At 35.8% G+C, this 5,917-nt stretch overlaps 1 pseudogene; it reads right to left on the bottom strand.

Annotated features, from left to right (window-relative positions):
* Positions 1-1,527: 1,527 nt before the first annotated feature.
* Positions 1,528-3,790, bottom strand: LOC120204715 (annotated as a pseudogene).
* Between the last annotated feature and the right edge of the window lie 2,127 nt (positions 3,791-5,917).

Raw genomic sequence — 5,917 nt, 5'->3', positions numbered from 1 at the left:
GGATTACTGCATCTCGGAGTTCACACACCCCTCTCGTCTAATGAGATATGGCCTCCAAAATTCTGCATCAGACACCATACCCCTGACTAACCCCCCTTGCGAGTGTCAGGCCTCGGCCTTAGTTAGTCAGTTTTAAGGGCCTTGTACCTTACTTAAGGATATATTCGGATTTCATCTATACTTTCGACTATGCTATCTTTTCTAAAGGAACTCAAGTGTCTTGGTCATTTTCCCGAGCATCAAACAAGGCTAGTCTTATTTGGCACTAATTATTTGGTTTCTAAGTTTGAATTTACATTAATATTATTCCACTTGTAGTCTTATTTGATGATATAATGAAATGTTGGGGTACCTCGTGTCTAAATCCCTCAAAAACTGATCTTTCTGCCCAAAACAGACTGAAAGTATCGATACTATCCCTGGAGTATCGATACTCCTGCTAAAGTTTCGATACTTTATATAAGTACAGATTCTTTTTAGCCCTATGCTTTGGAAAGTTTCGATAATTGCCTGAGAGTTTCGAAACTATTCCTAAAGTATCAATACTCTTGTAAGAGTATTGATACTCATACCCAGAAAACATGCATTTTGCTTGGAATGATGAACAAGTATCGATACTATCTCTATAGTATCGATACTCCACTTGCAAAAAAACACATTTTCACTCGAAAATCTCCTATTCATCTAACCCAAAGACCTTAATCAGGTCCCCAAACATTCTTAAAGTCTTATGTGATTAAAGATGAGCATAAATAAGACTTACAAACATGCTAAAAACATTAAACATAAAGTCTACCATGGAAGGCCAATAAATATACTCATACTCAACTTTTAAGCTAAACTTCTTTCTAATGATCCTACTACTGGTATGGAAAAGCTAATAGTGTGTTACCTAGATTCTGTGAATGCTAGAACACTTCTTGAATCAACTAGGGATCCATTCTTCATTTTCCCTTGGTTTGAACTCTCTCTTCAACCTCTTTAACTAATCAAGATATAAAAATGGATTACTTACTTAACTAGGTGTTGGAAAAAGCTTAAATACACTCCCTACAACTCAAACACTCTCCTAAAATGACTTAACACACTTATTTCTAAAAACCCATAAAAACCTATTTCATAAATCTTAACAAAAACCTAAGATTAAGAACTTGAAATGAAGCTTGAGAGAATGAGAATACGACTTTTACCTTGGTGGATTCGAACTAAGCTTGAAATTCCTTAAAACTTGATCTTAGCTAAGTAGAAGAAATGAAGAAGAAGAAAATGGGAAGATACTTTTGGAGAATAACTCACATGAAAAAATAAGGGAGATAAAGGGGTTTTAACCTTTAAAACAAGCTAGAGTAAACTACACTTTTAGTCTTTTTCCTTTATAATTTAAATTAAAAACATCACTTTCCTTGACTTTTGGGCCAACCTTAAGCCCAATACCCTCTCTAAATAGTCCCAATTATCTTAGGAAGTCTAATGAGTTCTACTGACTGTTTTGGGTTGACTGAAACTACTGACTTAGAAATCAGGGTATTACAATTGTAGTCTAGGGAAAAATGATGAAGTTGTGGCAGACTGCACCATGGGGCTCAAACTAATCTCGAGTCTCAGTCGGTTGCTGTGACAGAAGAGAGAGAGCACGATTGGACTCGAAAGTCTGATTTAACTCATTCGAGAACATTTTCCGCCTGCTGCCACCATTGCTTGATGAAGGATTAGTACTGATAAGTGGTTGACAAATAGATAGTCCAGGGAGTGATGAATTAGTACTCTGTAAGAATGCTAACTAATTTTCTCCTTCACGGTTGAGAGATGAGGATCCGATTAAATTTAACGATGAGCCTTTATTGGTTTCGAGTTTTACTGCCCTGGTCGAATAATCGGTTATGGATGCAGCGGAAAATATTTGAGGGCTATTGAATAGGAAATGTCTGGTACCTGCAGTAGTGTCGAAGTTATATCAAAATACATCACAAATAAGGCCATTGCATACTATATAAAAGGATATATCTGGGTGATATGGAAGAAACCTTCCGGAATTTACTGATAAAGCATCGGGCTGAGGCTTCCTCCGTCGTCGGTTGTGACTGTCGAGATGATTTCAGTATCTTCGTTTCCCTTCATCGAACTCCACTAATGAATGAAACGTAATAGAATCACATTAATCAGAAACAAAACTCTTTTATCATTCATCAAACAAAATAAGCCAAAGATGAAAGCATGAGACATAATCTTCCAGAGCAGGAAATCACATTGGAACGCTTACTAATTCAATTAGCATTCTTGGTGAATAAGGCAAACACTATGCAGGTAGTAAAACCACAAGAGAATGGACTCGAATTCGATTCCAAGTCCGAAAACAACAATTTGAGCAGAGATTAAGCAGTTGCATCAGCTCTAATCTCAAGATAAACAAGTCATAAACCCTTAAATCAAAAAGGAAAAATACACAAATATCTTCAATCTGCATAAAGCAAGTTCTAATAGTTACCTGTTGCACTGCTGGAAAAAACGTTGCTCTTGACCCCTAATGGAGACTTTTGGCGTTTTAGAGCGGACTTCGCATACTTTATGGCGAAGATAAAGGAAGCACGGGGACGGCAAACTTGTGCCGTTTCACGTACCCGATACGTCCCCGGTACGGGGATGACACGGGGACGGTTGGGGTACGTACCGGGGACGTGCCACGGTGACAGGGTACGGCTGAACGACGCCGGGGACGTTTCACCGAGTCTTGGGGACGTTTCGAAGACGGCATTTTCGATTTTTTTGACGTCGGAGGAGGTGGTGTCGAGGCTGTTGTTTGACTTAGCTACGTCTTTAGATTCTTGCCAAATCCATGCTCAGATGCGTTAGCCCCACACCGCATTCAACACCGGCCCTCTCAACTCATTCATCCCCCTTTGTATATAAGTTCTATAAGTTGAAAATCTCCATATAAACGATCTCTTTTGCACCCTGATTTTCTTCCTCCCCTTCCCCTACTCGTTTCATTCATTGCTTTACACAGCTTACAGCCATGGTTTCTCACCTACTCAACACTATCTGTAATGTAGTTGGGGTCACAGGTATGTTGGTTTACCATACAACGATGTTTCCTTGAAACCCGCCTGAAAAGTAAACTAATGTGGGTTTTGTTCTACTTCTTCACAGGGAACGTTATATCACTCTTCCTCTTCTTGTCTCCTGTGTAAGCTTCGCCTGACTTTTGTTTCCCTGTGTTTAGTTGATTACATTATCTTTAATCTCCTTTTGATTGCAGGCCAACTTTTGCTCAAATTTGGAAGAAAAATTCAGTGGAGCAGTTCTCGCCAGCCCCGTATCTAGCAACCTTAATAAACTGCATGGTTTGGGTCATTTACGGGCTGCCTATGGTTCACCTAACTTTAATATTATGATTTTATTATGGATTTTATTATTCTAGAATTAATATTATGGTTTGAATATTGAAATTTGACATTTTAATATTGTTGTTTGTTTATGGATTTTACTGTTATAAACTTAATATTGTTGTTTGAGTCTTGATATTTGACATTATTTATGATTTTTTATATATATTTATAATTTTAAAATTATTTTATATGCCGTACCCTTGCCGTCCCCGTACCCTGTAATTTTTAAAATTATCGTTTCCCGTCCCCGTTTCCGTCCCCGTATCCGTCCCCGTATCCGTATCCGTGCAACATAGGCGAAGATGGTAGTCCCTGCATTTGCCGAGGTCTTAGGTGCAACCATTAATCGAGCATGAAGGCGTCCGAGTCCTTTTAAACGAAGCTGACGATGGTGCTGACTCCATCGATGGCGCCTCAGGACACTTAAGGTATATTCAAAATAACCCAAGCTCTCAAATCCAACAATGGCAACTTGATCTAACCCTGATTCAGCTACTGAGATACAAGACTTAACAGCTCATCATTGCTGATAACACACGAGCTTTTACTTATTTCTTGTTCTTCAACACCATCAACTTAATCAAACAATTAACATAAAAAATCAAACAGCTATTGGAAAACGTTGCTTGAAAATAAACAATGAAAGTTAAAGTAATTCTTAGGAGAGTTAGGTGTTCAAGTTTGTTTTGAGTTAATTGAAGAAGGGGATTGGTGGGGTTGGAAAACTCATAAAAGTGATCCGCCTACTATAAGTGATTCATCATAGATGACCAGGAATTTAAATAACAGTCTACTACTATAATATAGCGATCGCCTGATACCGTTATTACATGACTAAAATATCCACAATCAATACAATAGTATTCGTCATGCTCGTAATTACTTTCGTAATCGGTTTTCGTCCGGGCACGAAATATTAATTTGGCGGAAAAAATTGATGTGAATAAATGGTTTTTAAAAATAATTTGGGAGTCGCCATCGGCCTTTTGGGTCAGGTAGGTCGAATACCTAAAAAATTTATCTTTTAAAAGAGTTTTTAAGAAAACATCAGTAAAAAAATGAACTGATCTGCGTTTATAACCAAAAATTCGTTCTTTTTAAAAATAAAAAGGGATTCGTGGTCGGTTACGTTTAGGGAAGAATTAGCACCCCTACAACGCCCAAAATTGGTACTTTTTAATTATAAATTGTCTCTATTATTAAAATTTTAAAAATTCAAAATATATTTAATTTATAATCCTATTATTTCAAAATTATATAAAAAAATACTTAAAAATATCAGAAAAGGACTTCTAGGTGCCTTAAGACAGCTCTTTTCTTTGATATTGATAAATATTAATTTAAATTAAATAATATTTTTTATAATTTTTAATTTTAAAATACCAGAATAGGACATCCAGTTGTATTAAGACTGTCTTTTTCTTCGATATTGAAAAAATAAATATTAAAATAATTTATTAAAAATATATATAAATAATTATTTATTATATCTATTTATAACTATATAATAATATAAGTATTTAAATATATAAACAAATAAAACAATAAAAATACAATTAGAACGATATATTTAAAAACAGTAAAATAAATGAAAACATTTAAAATTAGTGACTAAAATATAATAAAATTAAGATTAAAAATCTAATTCATAATTAATCAAAATTATAGGGATTAAACATACTATTTTTTATTTTATTAATTTAATGACTAAAATAAAACTATATAAAATTCGGATATTAGATTAAAATAAATTAAAAATATAAACTAGGGATCAAAATATTACTTATTAAAATTAAAGGATTAAATCTGTTATTTATCCTAAATATATTATTTTAATACAAAGGACTAAAATAAATAAAATTACAATTAAAGAACCGAATTAAAAGGATTATTAATTGATTTAGTGACTAAAATGTAAAGTTTACAAATTAGGCTGACTGCGGAAAGGATTTAACTATTATTTAATTACACGAATAGCCCTCCCCGAAACGGCGTCGTTTGGGAAGGGCTATTTAATGCCCAAACCGGCTGGCCCTTCGGGCCAGCTATCTCATTTTTCTTTTTTTTTCTCTCTCAAACAGAGAGAGAGCCAGAATTCTCTCTGGCCTCTCTCTATATTCCCTCACCGGAGGGAATCCGGCAGCCGTCTGCCGCCGCAAATTCTGCCGCCGACCACCGCCTCCGGTGGTCGGAAATTCCCCAAATTCACCTAAAATGTAGATCTAAACACCCTAAGACCGAATCCGGCCTTTGTTTCCCCAAAAAGACTCCTAATCGGAGTAAATCTATGAAAATACCTTCGGTATTTTCTGTTCTCCGGCGATGTTTAGTGCTTCCGTGGTAAGCTTCTCTCCTTTTTTTTGTTGTTGCTGTGTTGTTGTTGACTGGGATCGTTGGTAGTTTTTTTTATCTCTCTCTGTCTCTTTTGTTTTCTCGTCTCTCCCCGTTCTTTTTTTTTTTGCTCGCAGATGGGGTGATGGCTTTATAGCCATCACCGGTGTGGCCATCGGACCTGGTAAAAGAATACCCTT

This window comes from Hibiscus syriacus, unplaced genomic scaffold (genome assembly GCF_006381635.1).
Source record: "Hibiscus syriacus cultivar Baekdansim isolate YM2019G1 unplaced genomic scaffold, ASM638163v2 tig00011547_pilon, whole genome shotgun sequence".
Classification (NCBI taxonomy): Eukaryota; Viridiplantae; Streptophyta; class Magnoliopsida; order Malvales; family Malvaceae; genus Hibiscus; species Hibiscus syriacus.
The sequence above is the reverse complement of the archived record's forward strand: the minus strand, read 5'-3'. Positions and strand labels throughout refer to the sequence as shown.